Source organism: Meles meles, chromosome 8 (genome assembly GCF_922984935.1).
Source record: "Meles meles chromosome 8, mMelMel3.1 paternal haplotype, whole genome shotgun sequence".
Lineage (NCBI taxonomy): Eukaryota > Metazoa > Chordata > Mammalia > Carnivora > Mustelidae > Meles > Meles meles.
The window spans coordinates 80,291,655-80,319,100 of record NC_060073.1 but is presented as its reverse complement, the minus strand read 5'-3'; the positions used below and the strand labels follow the sequence as shown (position 1 = coordinate 80,319,100).

General features: G+C 41.6%; 1 long non-coding RNA gene across 1 annotated transcript in view; it reads right to left on the bottom strand.

Annotated features, from left to right (window-relative positions):
• The window catches only part of LOC123948003, a 33,648-nt gene extending 10,522 nt beyond the window's left edge, over positions 1–23,126 (bottom strand). Inside the window, exons 1-2 of the long non-coding RNA XR_006819903.1 lie at positions 22,793–23,126; positions 20,390–20,452 (exon numbers count right to left, since the gene is read on the bottom strand). This is a non-coding gene — a long non-coding RNA (uncharacterized LOC123948003). The remainder of the gene's footprint in view (positions 1–20,389; positions 20,453–22,792) is intronic.
• Between the last annotated feature and the right edge of the window lie 4,320 nt (positions 23,127–27,446).

Sequence of the window (27,446 nt, the reverse complement as noted above, 5' to 3'; positions counted from 1 at the left end):
TTTGAATCTTCACTTTAAGATCACATTTAAGTTTTGAAAGCATAAGCGTCTTTGTCTCCCTTAACTCAGAGTATCCAACAAGCTTCTAGTCCACCCTTATTCTAAATTCTTTCCTTATCTGGGAACACTCTGCCACTTATGAGACTTAACCTTAAGTGCGATTAAAAGTTTTGGAAGCATAAGGGACTGGACGTGCACTTAACTCAAATTATACAACTGGCTTATAGTCTTCCGTTGTACTAAGTTCTTTCCTGAACTGGGAACACTCAGCCGCATAGGACTCTTCGCCTTAAGAGCGTTTATATGTTTTGGAAGCATAAGGGACTGGACGTGCACTTCTCTCAGAGTATCCAACTGGCTTCTAGTAGACCCTTCTTCTAAGTTCTTTCCTGAACTGGGAACACACGGCCGCATAGGCCTGTTCGCCATAGGAGCGTTTATACGATTTGGAAGCCTAAGCCTGCATTTTATGTAGAGCTTTCAACTTGCTGATAGTCTGCCTTTGTTCTAAGTTCTTTCCTGAACTGCAAACACACTGCCACTAATGAGACTTCACCTTAAGAGCGATGATACGTTTTGGAAGTCTAAGGGACTCGGTGTGCCCTTCCTTCAGAGTATCCAACGTGCCTCCCGTCCGTCCTTGTTCTAGCTTCTTTCCTCAACTGGGAAACACTGCCAGATTCGGTTTTTGTATTCAGCGGGATTTTACGTTTTGGAAGCAGAAGCGCATGGACGAGCACTTCACTCAGAGTCTCCAACCTGCCTAGAGTGCACCCTTGTTCTAACACCTTTCCTCACCTGGGAACTTATTGCCATTTAGGAGTGTTCGTCTTCAGGGCGTTTGTAGGTTTTGGAAGCATAAGGGCCTTCTATTGAATTGAACTCAGAGTTTCCAACACGTTTATAGTCTGCCTTTGTTGTAAGATCTTTCCTCACCTGGGAACTCACTGCCACTTAGGACACTTAAACTTTAGAGCGATTATACGTTTTGGAAGCATAAGGAACTTGGCATGCACTCTCCTTAGAGTATCCAGCTTGCGAGTACTGCGGCCTTGTTTTATCCTCTTTCCACAACTGGGTACAAACTGCCACATAGGAATCTTCACTTCAGATCGAGGTTGCCTTTTGGAAGCATAAGGGTCATGGCGTACACTTCACTTGGAGTTTGCAACTTGCCTAGAGTGCGCCCAGGTTCTAACTTCTTTCCACAACTGGGAACAAACTGCCATTTTGGAATCTTCAGTTGAAGATCGCGTATACATTTTGGAAGCATGAGCGTCTTTGTGTGCCCTAATCTCAGTGTATCCAACAAGCATCTGGTCCGCCCTTGTTCTCAGTGCTTTCCTTAACTGGGAACACACTGCCATTTATGAGTCTTAACCTAAGTGCGATTATAGGTTTTACACTCTAAGGGACCGGAAGTGCGGTTAACTCAGAGCATCCAACTGGAATCTATTCGGCCCTTGTTCCAAGTTCTTTCCGAACTAGCAACACACGGCCGCGTAGGCCTCTTCGCCTTAAGAGCGTTTATACGATTTGGAAGCCTAAGGGCCTTAGCCTGCAGTTTACAAAGAGCTTTCAACTTGCTTATAGCCCGCCTTTGTTCTAAGTTCTTTCCTGAACTGCGAACACACTGCCACTAATGAGACTTCACCTAAGAGCGATGATACGTTTTGGAAGTCTAAGGGACTCGGTGTGCCCTTCCTTCAGAGTATCCAACGTGCCTCCCGTCCGTCCTTGTTCTAGCTTCTTTCCTCAACTGGGAAACACTGCCAGATTCGGTGTTCGTATTCAGCGGGATGTTACGGTTTGGAAGCAGAAGCGCATGGGCGAGCACTTCACTCAGAGTCTCCAACCTGCCTAGAGTCCGCCCTTGTTCTAACACCTTTCCTCAACGGGGAAAACACTGCCATTAAGGAATGTTCGTCTTCAGGGCCTCTGTAGGTTTTGGAAGCATAAGGGCCTTCACATGAATTGAAGTCAGAGTTTCCAACATATTTATAGTCTGCCTTTGTTCTAAGATCTTTCCTCCGCTGGGATCTCACTACCACTTAGGACACTTAAGCTTGAGAGCGATTATACGCTTTGGAAGTATAAGAAACGGGACGTGCACTTAACTGAGGGTATCTAACTGGCTTAGAGTCAGTCCTCCTTCTAAGTTCTTTCCTGAACTGGGAACACACGGCCGCATAGGCCTCTTCACCATAAGAGGGTTTATCCGATTTGGAAGTCTATGGGCCTTAGCCTGCATGTTACATAGAGCTTTCAACGTGCTTATAGTCCGCCTTTGTTCTAAGTTCTTTCCGGAACTGGGAACACACTGCCACTAATGAGACTTCACCTGAAGAGCGATGATACCTTTTGGAAGTCTAAGGGACTCGGTGTGCCCTTCCTTCGGAGTATCCAACGTGCCTCCAGGCCGTCCTTGTTCTAGCTTCTTTCCTCTACTGGGTAACAGTGCCAGATTCGGTTTTCGTATGCAGCGGGATTTTACGTTTTGGAAGCAGAAGCGCATGGGCGAGCACTTCACTCGGAGTCTCCAACCTGCCTAGAGTCCGCCCTTGTTCTAACACCTTTCCTCAAAGGGGAAAACACTGCCATTAAGGAATGTTCGTCTTCAGGGCGTCTGTTGGTTTTGGAAGCATAAGGACCTTCACGAGAATTGAAGTCAGAGTTTCCAACATGTTTATAGTCTGCCTTTGTTCTAAGATCTTTCCTCCGCTGGGATCTCACTACCACTTAGGACACTTAAGCTTGAGAGCAATTATACGCTTTGGAAGTATAAGAAACGGGACGTGCCCTTAACTGAGAGTATCCAACTGGCTTAGCGTCTGTCCTTGTTCTAAGTTCTTTCCTGAACTGGGAACACACGGCTGCATAGGCCTCTTCGCCTGAAGAGCGTTTATACGTTTTGGAAGCATAAGGGACTGGACGTGCACTTCTCTCAGAGTATCCAACTGGCTTCTAGTAGACCCTTCTTCTAAGTTCTTTCCTGAACTGGGAACACACGGCCGCATAGGCCTGTTCGCCATAGGAGCGTTTATTCGATTTGGAAGCCTAAGGGCCTTAGCCTGCATTTTATATAGAGCTTTCAACTTGCTGATAGTCTGCCTTTGTTCTAAGTTCTTTCCTGAACTGCAAACACACTGCCACTAATGAGACTTCACCTTAAGAGCGATGATACGTTTTGGAAGTCTAAGGGACTCGGTGTGCCCTTCCTTCAGGGTATCCAACGTGCCTCCCGCCCGTCCTTGTTCTAGCTTCTTTCCTCAACTGGGAAACACTGCCAGATTCGGTGTTCGTATTCAGCGGGATTTTACGTTTTGGAAGCAGAAGCGCATGGGCGAGCACTTCACTCAGATTCTCCAACCTGCCTAGAGTGCACCCTTGTTCTGACACCTTTCCTCAACTGGGAACATATTGTCATTTAGGAGTGTTCGTCTTCAGGGCGTTTGTAGGTTTTGGAAGCATAAGGGCCTTCTATTGAATTTAACTCAGAGTTTCCAACACGTTTATAGTCTGCCTTTGTTGTAAGATCTTTCCTCACCTGGGAACTCACTGCCACTTAGGACACTTAAACTTTAGAGCGATTATACGTTTTGGAAGCATAAGGAACTTGGCATGCACTCTCCTTAGAGTATCCAGCTTGCGAATACTGCGGCCTTGTTCTATCCTCTTTCCACAACTGGGTACAAACTGCCACATAGGAATCTTCACTTCAGATCGAGGTTGCCTTTTGGAAGCATAAGGGTCGTGGCGTACACTTCACTTGGAGTTTGCAACTTGCCTAGAGTGCGCCCAGGTTCTAACTTCTTTCCACAACTGGGAACAAACTGCCATTTTGGAATCTTCAGTTTAAGATCACGTATACATTTTGGAAGCATGAGCGTCTTTGTGTGCCCTAATCTCAGTGTATCCAACAAGCATCTAGTCCGCCCTTGTTCTCAGTCTTTCCTTAACTGGGAACACACTGCCATTTATGAGTCTTAACCTAAGTGCGATTATAGGTTTTGAAGCCTAAGGGACCGGAAGTGCGGTTAACTCAGAGCATCCAACTGGAATCTAATCAGCCCTTTTTCCAAGTTCTTTCCGAACTAGCAACACACGGCCGCGTAGGCCTCTTCGCCTTAAGAGCGTTTATACGATTTGGAAGCCTAGGGGCCTTAGCCTGCAGTTTACAAAGAGCTTTCAACTTGCTTATAGCCCGCCTTTGTTCTAAGTTCTTTCCTGAACTGCGAACACACTGCCACTAATGAGACTTCACCTAAGAGCGATGATACGTTTTGGAAGTCTAAGGGACTCGGTGTGCCCTTCCTTCAGAGTATCCAACGTGCCTCCCGTCCGTCCTTGTTCTAGCTTCTTTCCTCAACTGGGAAACACTGCCAGATTCGGTGTTCGTATTCAGCGGGATGTTACGGTTTGGAAGCAGAAGCGCATGGGCGAGCACTTCACTCAGAGTCTCCAACCTGCCTAGAGTCCGCCCTTGTTCTAACACCTTTCCTCAAAGGGGAAAACACTGCCATTAAGGAATGTTCGTCTTCAGGGCGTCTGTAGGTTTTGGAAGCATAAGGGCCTTCACGTGAACTGAAGTCAGAGTTTCCAACATATTTATATTCTGCCTTTGTTCTAAGATATTTCCTCCGCTGGGATCTCACTACCACTTAGGACACTTAAGCTTGAGAGCAATTATACGCTTTGGAAGTATAAGAAACGGGACGTGCACTTAACTGAGAGTATCCAGCTGGCTTAGAGTCAGTCCTCGTTCTAAGTTCTTTCCTGAACTGGGAACACACGGCCGCATAGGCCTCTTCACCATAAGAGGGTTTATCCGATTTGGAAGTCTATGGGCCTTAGCCTGCATATTACATAGAGCTTTCAACGTGCTTATAGTCTGCCTTTGTTCTAAGTTCTTTCCGGAACTGGGAACACACTGCCACTAATGAGACTTCACCTTAAGAGCGATGATACGTTTTGGAAGTCTAAGGGACTCGGTGTGCCCTTCCTTCAGAGTATCCAACGTGCCTCCCGTCCGTCCTTGTTCTAGCTTCTTTCCTCAACTGGGAAACACTGCCAGATTCGGTTTTCGTATTCAGCGGGATTTTACGTTTTGGAAGCAGAAGCGCATGGGCCAGCACTTCACTCAGAGTCTCCAACCTGCCTAGAGTGCGCCCTTGTTCTAACACCTTTCCTCAACTGGGAAAACACTGCCATTTAGGAGTGTTCGTCTTCAGGGCGTTTGTAGGTTAGGAAGCATAAGGGCCTTCACTTGAATTTAACTCAGAGTGTCCAACATGTTTATATTCTGCCCTTGTTCTAAGATCTTTCCTCACCTGGGAACTCACTTCCACTTATGAGACTTAACCTTAATTGTGATTATACATTTTGGAAGCATAAGGGATGGGACATGCACTTAACTCAGAGTATCCAACTGGCTTATAGTCTGCCCTTGTTCTAAGTTCTTTCCTGAATTGGGAACACATGGCCGCATGGGCCTTTTCTCCTTAAGAGCGTTTATACATTTTGGAAGCCTAAGGCCTTAGCCTTTATTTTACATAGAGCTTCCAACTGGCATCTGGACATGTCTGTGTTCCTATTAGCATGATGCAAGGAGCTAGGGAGACTGGCCCAACCCTGTCCACGAGGACCCCCTCCCCACATTGACCTACATGTTTCTTCCCTCATCAGCTTTCTGGTTCCAGCAGAAGAAAAGCTATGCTGTCTCCCTCCCCGTTTTTACTTCATGTCCCACTAAATAGTAATGTCCTACTTCCCTATTTAAAATAAAAATCCAGGGGCGCCTGGGTGGCTCAGTGGGTTGAGCCGCTGCCTTCGGCTCGGGTCATGATCTCAGGGTCCTGGGATCGAGTCCCGCGTCGGGCTCTCTGCTCAGCGGAGAGCCTGCTTCCCTTCCTCTCTCTCTGCCTGCCTCTCTTGTGATTTCTCTCTCTCAAATAAATAAATAAAATCTTAAAAAAAAATAAAAAATAAAAAATAAAAAAAAAAAATAAAAATCCACTGGGTGCCTGGGTGGCTCAGCTGGTTAAGTACTGCCTTCAGCTCAGGTCATAACCCTGGAGAGTCCAGGATTGAGCCCTGCTTGGGCTTTCTGCTCAGTGGGGAGTCTACTTCTCCCTCTTACCTTCCCCTCTCATGGGCTCTCTCTCATTTTCTCTCTCAAATAAATAAATAAAATCCTTAAAAAACAAAATAAACGTCTGGATATGAGTTTCTTCTTCCTACTTCTTGTCACATGGGGTTGATGGGTTAATAAAGGAGAAGATTCGTGAAGTTTGAGACAGGAAGTAAGGGGAAGCACTGAGAACCTTCCAGAATCTGCATGTGGGAGGTGCTGTGTTGCCAGTGGGGACAGGAGAGGCTGAGGGGAGCCTAGCATGGATGAACCCATGATGAGGCTGTGTGGTCTTTCATCACAGTCACTCTTGGGCAGGGTCATCTTCTCTGCTCCCTTGTCCTTATCCCTCCAGTAGAAACTTGTCCCACTAGGACCCATGATCAGAAGGACTAGGACATCATGGGGATCTTGTCCTGTTTCCAGGTCTGAGCAGGAAGAGGTTCATGTAGCTCCGTCAGCCTGTGCTCGGGCGTGGGTCCAGCCCTCAGCCCCTCTCCTTTGTGTATTTATATTTTGCTTCTGTGGGTTCTTTTGGATTCTACCTCTTCTTTTTCATGTGTAGAGTTCTGGCCTCATTTCCTCTGGGCTTCCCCCATCTCTCACAGCAGGAGGAGTCATTCTTCCTGTGATTGTTCTTACCAATCCCAGGGAACCCCTGCCTCCAGGCTTGTAGCTTCGAGAGACTCATTTTCACACTCATCCAGGTCTTGCCCTCCTTCTAAGGCTGAGTCCTGGGTTATTTATTTCATTTTTACCAATCTTTTTTAAAAAAAAATCAGATTCTCGAATTAGTAGAGAGGAGGGATCCAACAGTTTTTATCTTAATTGAATTCCTGTTGGGTTGCTACCTTCTCTGCAGCTTGCCCCCTTCCTCTGCCCTTCCCTCCAGTTATCCAAGTGCTGGCTCTTGCAAACTCATGCAAACTCATGGATTTTTCTTTTAAGATTTTATGTATTCAGCAGAGAGAGCGAGAAAGAGAACACAAGCAGGGGAGTAGCAAAGAGAGAGAGAGAAGCAGACTCCCCACTGAGCAGGGAGCCTGATGTAGGGCTTGATCCCAGGATCCTGGAATCATGACCTGAGCCAAAGGTAGATGCTTAAACAACTGAGCTAGCCAGGGGCCCAAACTCATGGGTTTACAAGAAAGAGTTTAATTTAGATTCACAGTTGGTTAGAAAATAGGACCCATAGCGTAGGGTCATCTTTTCTGAAGAAAGAAATGTAATCCTGGGCTGTGCAGGAGGGTTGGTGTGGAGGGAGGAGCCTAACAGAGGGAAGGAGAGCAGCACTGTGAGAAAGCACAGGCAGCATTGATGGCAAAGTGAGTGGATGGGTGGGGCAGCTGCCACAAAACAGCATTTGGCCTAAAGGTCGCATTAATAAAGATAATATCTCTAGAGCAGGGAGGTGTTCTACACTGATTATTCATTCAACTGATATTTGTTGTGTGGCAGATATATGACAGACTCTCTTTGATGTAGAAAACCTCAGTGGAAAAAAAAACAAAATGAAACAAAATAGGTAAACACTGCCAGCCTTGTGGAGCATAAGTTCTATCTCTGAGGGGCAATTTTGGTAGAGCCCTCAGAGTGGTAAAGGGACTTGAGTCCACATTTCAATGTTATTTTTTTTCCTGTGAACAAAAAGTCAAGAGGAGATAGATACATGTTGTTTTCCCTATCAGAGTACAGCCAGGTGGAAGATTTAGGAAGAAATTAGCTGCTCAACATAAAGAAAATCATAAAGAAAATGAGTGGCCAAGAGAGTGGATCTTAAATGTACTCACCACAAAAAAAGAAATGGTAATTATGTAACTTGCAGGTGTAATTAACCTTGGGATGGTGATCTTTTTGCAATATATAAGTATGTCAAATCAACAGGTGTACATCTTTTTTTTTTTAAACAGGCATACATCTGAAACTTATCCAATGTTATATGTCAACTGCATCTCAATAAAATTGAAAAACAAATTTCTGAATCCCTACTGAGACTATATCTTACATGAATTTCTCTTTTCACTTCTTGGTGTGAACAACAGATTCCAAGTTGTTCTAATTGAGATGAAAGAAAGAAAGAGAGAGAGAGAGAGAGGAAGGAAGGAAGGAAGAAGGCAGGCAGGCATGCATGCATACATATACATGCCTTGTTTTATTTCAGGGAACACTACAGAACAGGCTTGAGGCTTCACAGCTGGGAACAGAATCCAGAATCACACCCTATGTGGTTCTGAATTTCTAAGAAGCCCCTGGTGCTGAACACAAACGTCATTGTCCACAGCACTGACTCCTGTGATGCCGGACACTGGAGCTGACGGTGAGGTTTGCTGACCATGTGCCAGCCTCTGACTCAAGACCACCAGAATACTGGAACTTTGTGCTCTCTTCAATACAAGAATGTTTGGGAAGGTGAGTTTTCCTCTCTTATGGAAGAAAGTGGGCTCTGCTTCCTACCTAGACTGTAAATGTGGGATTCTAACGTGGAAGCAGGGTACAGGTTCCAGAAGTGGAACTTGGAGGTAGGCAATGGAAAAAAGAACGGTCAATTCTAATTTTGGGAGCAATGATCTGAGATCTAGAAGTTGATCTGGTAGACTGTAGGCACTTGGGTGTGGTTGGATGAAAGAGTGACTAACAAATGACATCTTTCAACTTATTCCCTCAATAGGGTCTTATGGGGACCCCTCCTCCTGTCCACTCTGGTTTATACTCACAAATAAGTGCGTGGCAAATAAGCTGAATGGTGAAATGATTACTCAGAATCTCCTTGCCTTTGTTGCTAAGATTAAAAGAACAAGATCTGTAAGATTTCAGAGAATCTGTATATATACACCGATACTTTACATTAACTTTTTATTCCTCTTTATGTGCACATATTTCTGGAAAGAGTATCCATAACACATCAGTTTCTATGTGGTCCTGGCAAAAGTCTAAAAAAACAATTCTTGTTTAGAAACTATGCTACTCGTCTCTGGCTGGTGAAGAGCTATCAGTCTTCAGCAGATCCATGGCATGATATAAATGCTCTCTTTTGTGTGTGTGTGTGTGTGTGTGTGTGTGGCAATTACCAGTCTGGGACAAGATAAGGTAGAGGTTTAGTTGCTCATACTCACTTTCAATTCCTGTCTGTATCTTGATAACAAATAGTTCACAAACCAGCACTGGCTTACTACTGAAGACAAAAAGTAGCTTGTATTCCCGGGCCTGTCCTGGTCCCAGATAAAAGAACAGGAGTGAAAAAACAGAGTGGGAAAAAAAAAGAATAGGAGTGAAAAAATAAATGGGATTCCATGTCTAGTAACATGGTACACTTGATTTTTAAGTTGCCTCTTCCATGAAAAATAATTGATAAAATGTAAAAAACATCAAAAAGTATAGTAAAACTATCAAGAGAATAATCATTTGGCCCAAAAATATAAAAGTGGGCAATAATCCAGAAAGAACAGTTGGTTTTAACCTTAGGCATTTGCAAAATCCAGAAAAATCTTAGCTGTGGTTTTCTCAGGCTCATGAGTTGTGACAGACAGGAAATGATGCCCAGAGTTTATTCATGTGGGGAGCATATGAGATAACCCCTCCCTGAAAATCTGAGAAAGCAAAATTCATATTCTCAGAATAAGAATGAAACAAAATAAAATCTGCTCTATCTTCTAATAGAAGAATTTTCTAAGAAAATTTCATGTTTTGGGGGAATTTGTAATCATGAGCTAACCCATCTGTCATTTATAATCTAAATTTGCTTTACCATTTGAGCCAAAATAACCTCAAGCTATGATTTCATTTTATAGTGGCCCTGGATTTGTGATAACCCAAAAATTGGAAGAAAGAAACAAAAATCCCTAGCGAAATCTATATTTAACCTAGGTGTCAAAGAATTTACACAAATAATTTCATAAGAAAACAGAGCAACTTACAGCAAGAAATGAGTACAAATGGAAAAAAAAACTAGGAGAATCAGCAGAAAGAAAATATAGTAAAAAGAAGTTCATAAAAATTCAATATTGAAATTGTGTGACATAGAGCAATATAATCAAAATTTTATATAAATACATAACATAAATACATATTATATATGATAAAAAGAAAAAAAACTTAAAAATGCCTGCAATAAAAATGACAAAAGAGCTACTTAGAAAATAATTCAGGAGCGCCTGGATGGCTCAGCTGTTTAAGCATCTGCTTTTCGGGTCAGGTGGTGATCTCAGGGTCCTGGGATTAAGCCCCACAACAGGATTCCTGCTCAGTAGGGAATATGCTTCTCCTTTTGCCTCTGCCCCTCTCTCTACCATGCTCGCTTGCTCTCTCTCTCTCTCTCTCAAATAAATAAATAAATAAATGATTTTTTAAAATAACATGACTCAGAAATGTAGTAAAATATCATTAAATCATTTAAAAATTATAGTAGAAAACATCCACTTAATAAAAAAGGAGTCAGTAAAAGAGGAAGGAAAGTACCCAAGAAACAGAACACAAAAAGCAAAATGGCATCATAAATTCAACTATGTCAGTATTCACATTAAATGTAAATATAAATTAAACAAGTGAATCAAAGTGCACATTGTTAGACTGAAAACCAAACAAGAACCAACTATGCTGTCTATAGCAGACATACTTCAGATTTAATTACAAATAGATTAAAGTTAAATGGATGGGAAAAGACATCCCAGACAAACAGCAAGTGTAAAAAAAGCTGGAGTGGACAAAAGAGACTTTTTAAAAAATATGCACAGGGATAACAGGGACATTCTATACTGATAAAAAGATTAATCCATCAGAAAAATAAAGTAATTACAAACACATATGCATCTAATGACCAAGTACCAAAGACATGAAAACAAAACTGACAGAAATTAAGAGAGAAACAGACAATATAAGCACAATAGTTGGAGACTTCAATATCCCACTTTGATAACAGATAAGACAACTATGTAGAAGGTCAACAATAATAGAAAAAGAGGACATGAATAATACTATGAACCAACAGAATAAACTAACAGACATTTACAAAACAGTTCACCCAACAATAGCAGAATATACATTCTTCTCAAATGCATACGGGACATTCTTCAGGATAAACCATTGCTAGGCCACAAACCTCTAAAAATTAAAAATGATAGAAATGATACAAAATATTTTTTCTTATCACAGTGGCATGGAATTAGAAATTTATCTGTAACTGAAAGAAATTCGAGAAACTCACAAATATGTGGAAATTAAACAACGCACTTCTATAAAAGCAGGATCAAAGAAGACATCAAAAGGAAATTAGAAAATTCTTGAGATTAATGAAAATGAAAATAGCAAATTTTATGGGATGCTACTAAAGCAGTGCTGAGAGGGAAATTTATAGCTATAAATGTATGCATTAAAAAAAGAGAAACAGGGGCGCCTGGGTGGCTCAATGGGTTAAAGCCTCTGCCTTCAGCTCAGATCATGATCTCAGGGTCCTAGGATCAAGCCCCACATCGGGCTCTCTGCTCAGCAGGGAGCCTGCTTCCCCCTCTTTCTCTGCCTCTCTGCCTGGTTGTGATATCTCTCCCTCTCTCTCTGTCAAATAAATAGATAAAATCTTTAAAAAGGAGAGAGAGAGAGAGAGAAACATCTCTTACTGTATGGTGACTAACATAACATAATAAAAAATAATAATAAAAAATAAAATAAACATCTCAAAACAATTACCTAATCTTTCACCTTACACCAAAGGAAAAAGAGAAGCAAACTAAACCAGAAGCAAGCAGAAAGAAGGAAAAAGTAAGGTTAGAGGGGAAATTAATGAAATAAAGGGAATATACAAGCAATACATGAAATTAACTAAATCAAATTTGGTCCTTTGAAAGAGCAGCAAAACTAACAAATCTTCACCTAGACTCACAAAGAGAGAGAGAGAGAAGGAGGAAGGAAGGAAGGAAGGAAGGAAGGAAGGAAGGAAGGAAGGAGGAAAGAAGGCAGGGAGGGAGAGAGGAAGGGAGGAAGGAAGAGAGAGAAGACAAATTACTAGGATCAGCAATAAAAGAGGGGACATTATGACTGACCACAGAGAAATAAAGAGATTTATAAAAGAATATTATGAACAATTATTTGCCAAGAAATTAGATCACTTAGATAAAATAGACAAATTCATAGAAAGAGGAAGTACTAAACTCACTAGAGGAGAAACAGGCAGTATGAATATATCTATATCAAGTTAAAAGATTGAATCAATCAGTAACCAAAAACTATCCTCTCCCTCTGCTCCGCCCTCCAAAAAAGCCTAGAATAAATGGCTTCACTGACGAATTCTACCAAATATTTAAAGAATTAATAATGATTTTACAAACACTTCCAAAAAGAAGAGTAGGGAATACAACCCAACTCATTCTATGAGGCCAGTATTAATCAGACACCAAAACCAGACAAAGAAAAAAAATAAATAAAACACAAAAACAAACAAACAAACAAAAAAAAGCAGACAAAGATATCACAAGGATAGAAAAGCCAATACCTGAATATAGACACAGAAATCCTCAAAAAAATATAGCAAATTAAACCTAGCAACAAATAAAAAGAAATATACACATGACTAAGTGGAATTTATTCCAGGAATGTAAAATTGGTTTAACATCCAAAAAAATCAATTAACAAAATATACCATATTAATAAAATAATAAATAATAAATAAATAATATAATAAAATAATAAAAAAGAAAAACCCATGCTTACCTCAACAGATGGAGAAAATAAAGTATTTGATAAAATCTGGAACCCTTTTATGACAAAAAAAACACTCAACAAACTAATAGTAGAAGGAAATTTTCCCAATCTGACTAAGAGCATTTATGAGAAATCCTATAGCAAACATGGCAAAACTCTGGTTATTGGAGCACCTGGGTGGTTCGGTGGGTTAAAGTCTCTGCCTTCGGCTCAGGTCATGGTGTCAGGGTCCTGGGATTGAACCCCATACTGGGCAGGGAGCCTGCTTCCTCCTCACTCTGCCTGCCTCTCTGCCTACTTGTGATCTCTGCCTGTCAAATAAATAAATAAAATCTTTAAAAAAAAATACTGGTTATTTTCCTCCTAAGATCAGCAATAAGGTACAGTTACTTCACATAAAGCCTGGTTCAACATTCCAGTTTTCATCATCTTACTGACCCTTACTTTACATGCTCTCAAAACTAACTGCACCCTGAGTGAGGGCCTCACCAGTGGGTTTCGATACCACAGTCAGTGGGACTCCTGAATCAAGGAATCCTGGGAACTTCTCTTCTCCACTCCCCTGACCCTCTTGTGCAAAAGGCTTTGGGTTCCCAGCTGGGAGTTGAACAAGGGGCCCAGGCCCTTTGGTGACTCTTTAACTGTTGCCCCGGGGAATTGCTGGTCAAGTTTCCTCCTTGCAATTCCTGCCTTTTTTTTTTTTTTAATTTATTTATTTTTATTTGCTTATTTACAGCATAACAGTGTTCATTGTTCTGGCATCACACCCAGTGCTCCATGCTGCCTTTTAACTTCCTGAGTTTCTCCAAACCGGGGTAAATAGAGTAGACTTTTTGGGGGCCCTTTAATGTTGGGAGAGCAGTAGGGAGTCCCTTTGTTCCACCCAACATTAGGTAGTGCTGTATTAAATTGTTTTAACCCCACAGATATTCATTTTATTCATCCCATTTTTTAAAATGTACTTATTTATTTTAGCAATCCCTACACCCAACGTGGTGCCTTGAACTCATGACCCCAAGATCAAGAGTCACATGCTCCTCCAACTGAGCCCGTCAGACACCCTTATTCGTCCCATTTTTAAATGAATATCTAAAGATTCCCGCCCTGTGGGGATGAATTGAGTCTCATGACCTACCCCTTTCTGTTTCCTCTTTGTTTCCCTCCTATCAGTCCTTGGCTTTATTCACTTTGTTTCTTAGTAACTGTTCTAAAATGTCCACCACTAGGCAAGGAGAAAGTTCCTGAATCGCAGTGGAGCTTCACTGAGGGGGGGAGCGCTTAACAATGCACCCCAAATCTAGCAGGGCTGGTCTGCTTTATCTGTTTTATACAGTGGTATCTCACACTAAGTCCTATTAAAAACTAGACTCTCCGTCTCAAAAAAACAGGTGTGAGACTCAGTCTCTTTCCTTACTTTTGAGCAAGAAGCTACTTAAGGACTCCTATACACAAGCTGAAAGATTTAGAATGGCAGTATGCCATCTCCCAGCACTCAAGACTGTGCACAGTGAAAACAAGTGGCCCTAGAGTCCAAGAGAATCAACCCCAGCTCAGCAGTGATGAGATGTGCAGCCCTAAGCAAGTAAGTGGCCGCTTCGTTATCTGCAAAATGGGGATCATAAAAGTTAACTCACAGGGCGTGTTGTGATTGTAAAATGCAGACTTTCACAGATGTGAGAAAGTATCCGGCTTAGATGGCTACATAGCAGGTTCAGTAAAATTCACCTTCTCTTTGCTGCTTTGCCCCCTTAGGGGCAACCCCTACCTACTCTCCCTGCAAAAGGAATTTCTTTTCTATTCTATGGTGCAAAACCTGTTTTCTCTTTGGGCTCCAGGAAAGATAAAAGGTGCTGGATATCATCCTGAACATCCTGAGCCCTCAGGTGCTATAGAAAATTATTTTATTTATTGTTTTCCTTGTACTCTTTCCGTTCCCTCCATATGGTTCCACCAAGAGAAGTTGAACTTTGTATGCTTGATACTTTATCCCCAGCAACTACTCTGGTCCCAGCGCCTCGCAAAATTATTTGTTAGATGATTGAAGATGCTTGAAGACCAGGAGGAAACTCCCCATTGCTTTTTCTTCTCTGGTTAATACTGTCCCATTGCTTCTTTTTTTTTTTTTTTTTTTTTTTTTTCTAAAGAATTTGCATTCCAACTCTTTAATCTTGTTTCCCAAATGGCTCAGCAATTTTGGCACGTATGAAAGTAGATTACTACTAACATAAGACAAAAAATCATTCACTCTCATGCATTATGACACACGGAAACTTGTATCTTGCTTACTTAGTTCAACTTACTCACTGCTCAGAGTCTAGTCCAGGACTAGCATACATAATAAATAAAGCAAGACATTACACCCATAATCCCAAAAGAATGTAAATGGAATTTCAAGCAGAACAGCAGGTCTGCCAAAACTGATGTCTAAATAATTGTGGTTTCTGGTTTATGATGTATGCTACATGCTTATGGAATTACTAGGCCATAAAGGACCTTGTTAAACCTTTAAGGAAGGAATTGAGTATGACTAATTTCCAAGAGTACTCTATAATATTTTCAACTATTTTATTATGAAATCATGAAAAAAAGTTTAGAACTCTATTACTCATTCTAGAGGACTGCTGGCAAGTAAAATGCTTTCAACTGGAATAAGGTAGATGTAATGAGCAGAGACATTCGTTTCTTTTTCCAAGAGGAATTTATCTGTTAAGACTGGTGGAAAGAATAAATACAATATGGTAAGGTATAAAAGAAAGAAGCAAATGGACCTGTTATTGAAATTTTTAAAAATGTATCTGCCTTACTAATGATTCTTTGTTCAGATATGTATGGAGCATGATAAACAGAAGCTCATTTAACAAGCTCATGATTAACAGAAGCTCAGGCAAACTGTTTATGCCCTGAAGACTCAAACAGATACATGGCTAAGTGAAAATAAAGTAAGTAGTCTATAGTCAGTCTCACTGATTTGCTTTACAGAATAAGAATTCAAGAGCAAAGCTGCCAGTACTATACGAACTAATGATCTTAATACCATATCAGTCCTTCTCAATAAATGAGTAACAGGACTTGCCAGGAGTCGTCTACTAAGTGTCCTGCCCCAGACAGTGGTACTGACTTAAAGCTAAGAATGGTCCCACACAAAGTTGGCCCACAGGCCATGTTTGTCTCCCAGACAGGAGTATCTTGAACCATCTTCTTTCCAGTACATCAAGAAAAAGGACAGTATTGTCAGACCTTTAAATAACAACAACAGCAAAGAAAAAGAATGTAGTCATAGTTACTAAGGCAACAATAAAATCATTTCTTGGGGCATCTGCGTGGCTCAGTCAGTTAAGCCTCTGACTCTTGATTTCAACTCTGGTCAAGATCTCAGGGTCAGGGTCGTAAGACTGAGCCCCATGTCAGACTCTACGCTGGGCATGGAGCCTGCTTAAGATTCCCTCTCTCACTTTCCCTCTTCCCCTCTGCCACCCCACTTGCATGCTTTTTCTCTCACTCCCCAAAATAATAATAATAATTATTATTGTTATTATTATTATTTCTACTTATTTTTTATTTAAATTTATTTATTTTTGTTTATTTACAGCATAACAGTGTTCATTGTTTTGGCATCACACCCAGTGCTCCATGCAGTACGTGCCCTCCCTATTACCCACCACCTGGTTCCTCAACCTCCCAACCCCCCCACCCCCCCCCCCCGCCGCCCCTTCATAACCCTCTGGTTGTTTTTCAGAGTCCATAGTCTCTCATGGCTCATCTCCCCTTCCAGTTTCCCTCAACTCCCTCTCCTCTCCATCTCCCCATGTCCTCCATGTTATTTGTTATGCTCCACAAATAAGTGAGACCATATGATACTTGACTCTCTCTGCTTGACTTATTTCGCTCAGCATAATCTCTTCCAGTCCCGTCCATGTTGCTACAAAAGTTGGGTATTCATCCTTTCTGATGGAGGCATAATACTCCATTGTGTATATGGACCACATCTTCCTTATCCATTCATCCGTTGAAGGGCATCTTGGTTCTTTCCACAGTTTGGCGACCGTAGCCATTGCTGCAATAAACATTGGGGTACAAATGGCCCTTCTTTTCACTACATCTGTATCTTTGGGGTAAATACCCAGCAGTGCAATTGCAGGGTCCTAGGGAAGCTCTATTTTTAATTTCTTCAGGAATCTCCACACTGTTCTCCAAAGTGGCTGCACGAACTTGCATTCCCACCAACAGTGTAAGAGGGTTCCCCTTTCTCCACATCCTCTCCAACACACGTTGTTTCCTGTCTTGCTAATTTTGGCCATTCTAACTGGTGTCAGGTGGTATCTCAATGTTGTTTTAATTTGAATCTCCCTGATGGCTAGTGATGATGAACATTTTTTCATGTGTCTGATAGCCATTTGTATGTCTTCGTTGGAGAAGTGTCTGTTCATATCTTCTGCCCATTTTTTGATATGATTATCTGTTTTGTGTGTATTGAGTTTGAGAAGTTCTTTATAGATCCTGGATATCAACCTTTTGTCTGTACTGTCATTTGCAAATATCTTCTCCCATTCCGTGGGTTGCCTCTTTGTTTTGTTGACTGTTTCCTTTGCTGTGCAGAAGCTTTTGATCTTGATGAAGTCCCAAAAGTTCATTTTTGCTTTTGTTTCCTTGGCCTTTGGAGACATATCTTGAAAGAAGTTGCTGTGGCTGATATCGAAGAGGTTACTGCCTATGTTCTCCTCTAGGATTCTGATAGATTCCTGTCTCACGTTGAGGTCTTTTATCCATTTTGAGTTTATCTTTGTGTACGGTGTTATTTCTACTTATTTTTAAAAACCTGGGAGATTATGAATAAGTGGTACGGTTCAAGGGACAAACTTAAATAACCCACCTCTTACCATATGATCCAGCAATTGAGCTCCTTAGTATTTACCCAAAGGAGTTGAACACTTACATTCTCAAAAGCTGTATATGGATGTTTATTGCAGTCTTACTCACACTCATAATCGCCAAAACTCAGAAGCAATCAAGATGTCCCTTGGTAGGTGAATGGATAGAGAAACCGTGGTCTATCCAGACAATGGAATATTATTCTGTGCTAAAAAGAATTGGGCTCTCAAGCCCTTAAAAAACATAGAAGAAACTTAAATGCAGATTAGTAAGTGAAAGAAGCCAATCAGAAAAGGCTAATACTGTATGATTCTGACCATATGATATTATAGAAAGCCAAACTATGGAGACAGTAGAAAGATCGGTTGTTGCCGGGGGTCTGAGGGGTGGGGGGCTGAAGAGCTGAAGCACAGAGGATTTTTAAGGCAGTGAAACTACTCTGTATGAAACTGTAATGGTGCATACACGTCATTAGACATTTGTCCAGACTCATAAAATGTACAACACCAAAGGTGAACCCTAATGTAAACAGACTGGGTGATTGTCAGTGTATCAATGCAGGCTCATCAGTTGTAACAAGTGTATCACTCCAGTGGGGGATATTGACAATGAGGGTGAGGGGACATCTGGGAAATCTCTGTACTTTCCTCTCAATTTTGCTCTGAAACTAAAACTGCTCTAAGTTAGAAAGTTGGGGTGCCTGGGTGGCTCAGTCATTAAGTGTCTGCCTTCAGCTCAGGTCAGGATCTTAAAGTCCTGGGATCAAGCCCCATGTGGGACTCTGCTCAGCAGGGAGTCTGCTTCTCCCTCTCTCTCTCCCTCTCTGCTCTCTCCCTCTTTCTAAAATAAATAAATAAAATCTTATAAAAAAAAACTAAAATAGAAAGTCTATCAAACACACACACACACACACACACACACACAAAGGTAAAGAACGTGTATACAGATTATGCAAAGATTTAATGGAATGCTCTTCAGCAATAAAAAGGAACTAAAATAAAATAAGATGAAATCAGAGGGAGACAAACCATAAGATAAGAGACTCTTAACTCTAGGAAACAAACTGAGGGTTGCTGGTGGGGAAGAGGGTGGAGGGATAGGGTTACTGGGTGATGGGCATTAAGGAGGGCATGTGATGGAATGAGCACTGGCTGTTATATGCAACTGAGGAAGCCCTAAACTTTACCTCTGCAATTAATAATACAGTATATGTTAATTAATTGAATTTAAATAAAATAAATGTTTTTTAAGATTTTATTTATTTATTTGAAATGAGTGAGAGAGAGAGCATGAGAAGGGGGAAGGTCAGAGGGATAAGCAGACTCTGCATGAAGCTGGGAGCCTGATGCAGGACTCGATCCGGGGACCCTGGGATCATGACCCAAGCCAAAGGCAGTCTCCCAACCAACTGAGCCACACAGGCACCTGAATTTAAATAAAATTTTTAAAAGAACTACTGATCCATGCAATAATACTGAAGCGGGCCAAATGTATTATGTTAAGCCAAAGAAGCCAGATTGAAAGTCTACCTAGTGCTCAGTTTTATTTATGATGTTTTAGCAAAAAGCAAACTACGGCAATAGAGAACAGATCAGGGGTTGCTAAAACCAGGTCGGGGCGGGGGTTGGGGGGGTGGGGGCGGGAACTGTGCCCAAAGAGGCAGAAGGAAAATGTAAGGAATGATGGAACTTGACTGCAAGACTTGTTTCCTGGATCCTGGAGGGGCACCCGCAGTGCGGGGCCATCAGATCACTGGAGTGAATTACCTGAACTAACCACATTTCATTAGATTTCAGACATGCAAATGAGCCCAGGGAAGGGACCATCTAAGATGGCTTTCTGCTCAGAAATCTGTAAAACGAGGAAGCAGCTGCAGAGGCAGGCCATGGCTCCTCTTTGACATTGACTCCGGGCAAACCAAACGGAAGCCTTTGATGGTTCTCTCCCCTTTTTGGAAACAATCCAAAATTCTTAGCTTCATTTATAAGACTTTTCACGATCAGATCCTGATTTGCTCTCTGAATGATCTCTAGCCCCCTCCCATCCCTCCTGCCCCAGCATGCCCTTGTCTTCTTGTCCAGAATGACAGAGTATTCCTCTAACTCACCGTATTCTCTCATACTTACAGGCTCTGCCTATTCTAGTTCCTCCTAAATACATACCTCTTCTCCTCACTTCGAAAGTGTGCTGGTAACTCCTCTTCACACTTAAGGACTCACTCAAACATCTCTAAACCAAGGGACACTTTCCGTGATCTCTGCTCACTCTCAGAACCCAAGCAGAAGTTGACAGCCCTCATCTGTGCTCCCATTATGCTTCATACATTCCTGTGCTGTGATTCTAATCAGGCCACTGAAAATCATTGATTCATTTGTGTCTGCTTCTAGCCTGTCATCTCCCTGAAGACCACGTTTTTCACCTCTGTGTCTAGAGTCTGGTGTGATACCCATTACATGAAAATACGTATTGATTACATGAATGGCTGAGTGGATGGATGTGGATGGATGAATGATGGCTGGATACATAAAGAAAAGCTATAAAATAAGTATGTAAATGTATATTTCTCTATTTTCTTGTTCATCAATTAATCTGATGGACTGATTTTGGATTTCTAGTTATCCCACCACCACTCCCTGTTTTCAGATATGAAATGCATACCGATTAAGTTAGATTATAATAGCTGCAGAAAATAGTACGTACTGGGTTGGAGGGGACTTGCGTATTTTAACATTGCTTGGCTGTGGAACGTCTGTATGGCAGCACCTTTCAGAAAATACAAGAATCATGGCTTAGACAATGTCAAGATGACCAGCAAATCAGACAGTTACTATGTACTGTTCCAGTTTGATCATGGTTCTATAGGCCCACATTTAATCTCAAAAATAGCATCAAATAGCTAAAATATGACTGTAATCTTCCCCCTCTGCATTGAGGAAAAGGAGAAGTGGCAGGAATGGGCAGAAAAGGACACTATGCTCTACTTAGATAATTAATGGGGACAGAGAGCTAGGCTTAGATGAATGAAGCAAAATGAATATATTAAATAATCGTGCATGAGGGAAAAATCTAATAATTAAAAAATACTTTTAATGGGCACCTGGGTGGCTCAGTGGGTTAAGGCCTCTGCCTTCGGCTCAGGTCATGATCCCAGGGTCCTGGGATCAAGCCCCACATCGGGCTCTCTGCCCAGCGGGGAGCCTGCTTCCTCCTCTCTCTCTGCCTGCCTCTCTGTCTACTTGTGATCTCTGTCTGTCAAATAAATAAATAAAATATTTTTTAAAAATACTTTTAAAATGTACTTTTGGCATAACAATGCTTTCTCCCAGATACTCTTAAACTTAATAAGTTGGTACAATATGCAATTCAAGTAATATAAATGATTATGATAAACATGCATATAATATGGTATGAAAAGCAAAGCAACCAATTGTCAGGCTGTTAGTGTTAAACACTACTGAAGGTCAGTGCAGTGATTCTGAGTTCTGCTAACTGGAACTATTGCCCATATTTGCTCATAGCTTCTAGTTATTTGTGTTTGCCTACAGTTTAAATAATACAAACCTATTAATAACAGAAACAGAACTCTAGAACAAAGATGCCTGAGATATGAACATTAATCCAGAGCTATGAGTCTAGGACAAATAGCTGACATTTAAGAGCTAGACAACATTCTAGTGTCACAGTTTTAGAGAAGTCATGTAGGAAATCCATAAATCCATACCACATCAAAATGCATACTGAGATAAAATTCTATAGACTGCTATTAAATCCCTTTGCAAACCTTTTTTTTTTTTAGTGTTATTCAAATTTTTCAGATTCAATCTAAGAGAGAATCTCCTGAACACAGTAAACCCTTAATCCCTAAACTTCTTGTTCTCAAAAAGCAAAGAAATAATCAAAGCACCAGTGGGCAGCTCAGCAACATCTCTCTGGCCCCCACCACCCACACCCTTCTTCTTTCCATTCACTCATCGCCAGAAGGATTTTGTCCAGCTTCAATTGGGGAATGTACCGCAGATGGCAGAAACCTATGGTATCTTTTTAAAATCCAGCATTAGGAAATGGTATGAATATGCATCCATGACAAAATATTGTAAATTGGGGGATCTGGGAAAATCTAGAGCCGTGGTTACAGTGAGTCAGGAGCTGAAATCAATGCTCTCTTCAGCTACACGCTGCTCGAGGGCCAGCATTACTTCTTCATGTGGCCAGTATTTGCTGTCATTCCATCACTGAGAATGCAGAGAGCTAGAAAGCTAGTGTCATGATGAGGAACCTGGCACCAGTGGGACCAGTTGAGAAGACCAGTTGTATTTTCCAGCCTCTCTCACCCCAGCCCTGCTCAGAAGACCTGGAATCTTCTCTAGCTCTGACCAACCTCCTCCCTCTAGGGACTGGGCCCTAGCATGGGACGGAGATCCTGCTTTAAATCACATGGACCAAACATCTTAACTAGCAAGGGTGCAGTTACCCATCTGGTCCTTCGTCCTGTCCACTGGAGAGTCTTGTACTTAGTCCAGAAGATCACAACTGCTGTTAGCTTGATCCCAACCCTCACCATGAGGTCTCCAGGCTCTTGGAGATACTATAGTAAGGGTTGTTGACACGCAACCAGAGGCCTTGCTTCTAGTGAGTGAGCTGGCCAACCTTATCTAACCAAATGTCTTTCCAAATGCCCAGCCATGAAGTCCCAGCAAGCTTCCTGGGAAGCCAGTGCTAAATATATGCCCCATATCCCAAATGGACAGTACTTGAGAAGATTGCCCGTATCAGTAGCTGAGGACTAGTGAAACTCAAGTAAACTAGGACAGAGGGGTCTACATCACAGTCACTACAAGAATTAGACTTAGTGAAAAGCAGGATACTAGGAAGAAAGAAAGATTTGGAACCAAACAGAGCCAGAATCTGGGCTCAGGTATTATCTTCATAAATGATTAACCAGTTTGATTCTTAGTTTTCTTATCTCTAAAATAGGGTTAATGATGGCGTTTGTCAGCTATTGTTGCACAACGAATACCTCCAAACCCTAAAACAAGAAACATTATCTCACAGATTCTGTGGGTCAGAATGCAGGCATGGTGCACCTGGGGGCCTCCGACTTACGGTCTCTCCTGATGTTGCCCTTAAAGTGGTAGCCAGGTGTGAGGACACATCTGAAAGCTCAGCTTGGGGAGAACTGCTTCCAAGCTCACTCATCTGGTTGGCAGGACTCCGTTGTTCTTGAGCTCGTGGACTGAGGGCAACTTACATGAGTTTCCCAGTTTTCCTCAGTCTCTTGACACAGGGCAGCTCACGCCATGTCAGCTGGCTTCTCTCAGAGCCGGCAAGCTAGAAAGCAACAAAGAGCTCCCAAGACAGAAAACCAAACTATTAGTAACCATATTTCAAAGATTCAGCCTCACCCTTCAGCCATATTCTATTCATTAGAAATGAATCCTAAAATTTGTATGGAGCCAGAAGAGACCCCAAATTGCTAAGGATATGTTGAAAAACAAAAACAAAACTGGCGGCATCATGTTACCCGATTTCAAGCTTTACTACAAAGCTGTGATCACCAAGACAGCGTGGTACTGGCATAAAAACAGACACATAGACCAGTGGAACAGAGTGGAGAGCCCAGATATGGACCCTCAACTCTATGGTCAAATAATCTTCGACAAAACAGGAAAAAATATTCAATGGAAAAAAGACAGTCTCTTCAATAAATGGTGCTGGGAAAACTGGACAGCGATATGTAGAAGAATGAAACTGGACCATTCTCTTACATCGTACACAAAGATAAACTCAAAATGGATAAAAGACCTCAACATGAGACAGGAATCCATCAGAATCCTAGAGGAGAACATAGGCAGTAACCTCTTCGATATCAGCCACAGCAACTTCTTTCAAGATATGTCTCCAAAGGCCAAGGAAACAAAAGCAAAAATGAACTTTTGGGACTTCATCAAGATCAAAAGCTTCTGCACAGCAAAGGAAACAGTCAACAAAACAAAGAGGCAACCCACGGAATGGGAGAAGATATTTGCAAATGACAGTACAGACAAAAGGTTGATATCCAGGATCTATAAAGAACTTCTCAAACTCAACACACACAAAACAGATAATCATATCAAAAAATGGGCAGAAGATATGAACAGACACTTCTCCAACGAAGACATACAAATGGCTATCAGACACATGAAAAAATGTTCATCATCACTAGCCATCAGGGAGATTCAAATTAAAACAACATTGAGATACCACCTGACACCAGTTAGAATGGCCAAAATTAGCAAGACAGGAAACAACGTGTGCTGGAGAAGATGTGGAGAAAGGGGAACCCTCTTACACTGTTGGTGGGAATGCAAGTTCGTGCAGCCACTTTGGAGAACAGTGTGGAGATTCCTGAAGAAATTAAAAATAGAGCTTCCCTAGGACCCTGCAATTGCACTGCTGGGTATTTACCCCAAAGATACAGATGTAGTGAAAAGAAGGGCCATTTGTACCCCAATGTTTATTGCAGCAATGGCTACGGTCGCCAAACTGTGGAAAGAACCAAGATGCCCTTCAACGGATGAATGGATAAGGAAGATGTGGTCCATATACACAATGGAGTATTATGCCTCCATCAGAAAGGATGAATACCCAACTTTTGTAGCAACATGGACAGGACTGAAAGAAATTATGCTGAGCGAAATAAGTCAAGCAGAGAGAGTCAAGTATCATATGGTCTCACTTATTTGTGGAGCATAACAAATAACATGGAGGACATGGGGAGATGGAGAGGAGAGGGAGTTGAGGGAAACTGGAAGGGGAGATGAACCATGAGATACTATGGACTCTGAAAAACAACCAGAGGGTTATGAAGGGGCGGCAGGGGGGTGGGGGGGTTGGGAGGTTGAGGAACCAGGTGGTGGGTAATAGGGAGGGCACGTACTGCATGGAGCACTGGGTGTGATGCCAAAACAATGAACACTGTTATGCTGTAAACAAATAAAAATAAATATTAAAAAAAAAGAAAGAAAGAAATGAATCCCTAAAGGGGCACCTGGTAGCTCAGTCCCTTGGGCGTCCAACACTTGATTTCAGCTCAGGTCATGATCTCAGGGTCATGGGTTCACGCCTCACCCCCACCTTGGAGATTCTGCTTGTTCCTCTCCCTCTGACCCTACTTCTGCTCCTCCTTTCTCAAATAAATGGATAAATAAAATCTTCAAAAAAAAAAAAAAAAAGGAATTGAGTCTATAAATCCAGACCATACTCAAAGGGAGATAGTTACACAGGGGCGTGGAGACCAGCGGTGGGGGACCAATGAGTGTCATCTTAGAGGCTGCCTACCACAATGGCTTCAATGTCAAGGGGAAAAGTATATGGAAAGCACCCTGTGTTTAGTAGGAGTCTAATAAGTAATAAATATTAGTGAACTTCTGGCAAACAATTCTTGTTTAAAAGCCACAAATTTGTACCTCTCGAAGAAGGAGCCATGATAAATTATTAGATAAGATTCATTTTTATCTAAAGACTGGATCACTAAGATAACTGTACTTAATTGTATCTTAGACTAAGTTTCAGGTACTGCAACAGAAATTTCTGAAATGTTTACCTACTGAGAAAAAAATCAGTGGGTAGGGGCAGCTGTTCCTAGTTGCTAGGAGAGCAAAATCCCTATAGAGTTTATTCATTTTGAAGGCAATACTTCATAATGACATTTATTTTTAACTGTAGTATTAGTGAAAATAATCAGGTAGGTAAGTGTTGAGACCAGAAGTAAGTGTATTTTGGGGGAAGAACATCAAAAAGACTTAGTCTGTGATCTCACAAGAAATTTGTGTTAATGGGGCGCCTGGGTGGCTCAGTGGATTAAGAGGCCAACTCTTGATTTTGGCTCAGGTCCTGACCTCAGGGTTGTGAGATGGAGCCTTGAGTCAGGCTCTGCACTCAGCCTGCTTGAGGTTCTCTCTCCCTCTCCCTCTGCCCCTTCCTCTGCTTGTGTTCTCTCAAATTAAACAAATAAAATCTTTTTTTTTTTTTTAAGAAATTTTCATGAAGTGTTGAATAGCCCATTTCTCTCCCCTCTTAAAAACAACTCAGATTAGGGGCACGTGGGTGGCTCAGTGGGTTAAAGCCTCTGCCTTCGGCTCAGGTCATGATCCCAGGGTCCTGGGATCGAGCCCCACATCGGGCTCTCTGCTCAGCAGGGAGCCTGCTTCCTCCTCTCTCTCTGCCTACTTGTGATCTCTGTCAAATAAAGTAAAATATTAAAAAAAAAACACCTCAGGTTAAAATGTTTAGCACTCATGGTCTAACAGGGCAATGTTTTTTAGTATATTTAGATAAAAGTCTGTATATTTTAAAAACATGAATTCAAGGGGTAACTGGGTGGTTCAGTTTGTTGGGCATTTGACTCTTGATTTTGGCTCAGGTCATGATTTCCTGGTCCTGGGATTGAGCCTCATGTAGGGGAAGAGAGTCCACTTAAGGACTCTCTCTCTCTCTCTCCTTCTGCCCTCCCCCCTACACACACTCACTCTAAAATAAATAAATAAACCTTTAAAAAAAAACCACAAAACCCATGAATTAAAAGATCTCAAAAATCCAACCCAGTACCCCTTACTTGAAATAGTTTTGTCACACGGTTCCCCATGAGACTAGTAACTCTGTCCAATGTACTGAGTCTCTTGTTTCCCTCGGGCTCTTATTCAAAGGAGTCATTCGGTGATTATGGCTACATAAAAAAAATAATAAATTTCTCTACAAGCAGATACTGAGTACACTTGAAGTATGCCAACCAGGAATTAAAAAACAACAGGAAAAAAAAAAACCCGAATAAACAGAAACCTGCAACAAAAGTGGGTTTTGCAAGATAAAAAAGAAGCATTCACAAGAGTTCAAGAATCTCTTGTAATGAAATCAGGGGACAGTTTTCTGTATCTGCTGAAATGTTAGTGTACTCCTTGTTAAGGTCCTGACTTTCCCTGTCAGTGAGTTCAGACTTCTTGATTTCACTTCCCGTGTGCCAAAAGATGCTGTATTTCAAGGTGGAACAAAGCTTGCCTTTCAGAACAGTACACCAAATGGAGAGTTTCCTCTATTCCCTCATTCTCTGCGCATCTGTTCCTCCTTGGTCCTGTGTCTTTACATGTCAGTTACTGCTTATCTTCCCCCTCCTTCTTTTCTATTTGCTCTTCTCACTTGCTCTTCAAACACTTCTCACTCGTTTACTTCAATGTCTTTGCTTTTTCCTTTTTTCTCTGCACTCCCCACGTGTGATCACCAGCTGTCCTACTTTCTGGGGCACCCTCCTTTGCACTCATTTATTATTCACTATTGAGTCCTCAGTTTTGAATCCCCTTTTCTTATCATGCCTGTTCCTACTCTCCACTGATCATCATCAATTTTCACAATCTACTGAAATGAGCATCATATCAGTGTGTGTGTGTGTGTGTGTGTGTGTGTGTGTGTGTGTGTTGGAGAAAGGAATACCCAGAAAATATTTGATGTTTTCCCCTTTTCAATCATTTAAGCATCAGCTGTTAAGAATGATGCCTCTGTCCACCATCCTGTTCCCAGTCTTCATTCTATCTCTTTTAAATGGCATTATTCAGCTTACTGAACAGGAGTGTGTTGGAGCACTTAGTAAAATAAGTGAATGAGAGAAAGGAAAACCCAACTTATGTTCTTGGGGACAAGTCACCAGGTTCAAGTGAAGAAACCAGGCAAGAAAGTAAAGAGGATGAGCTGAATTAGACCTGGCACACCTCGGAAGAGACAAAACCAT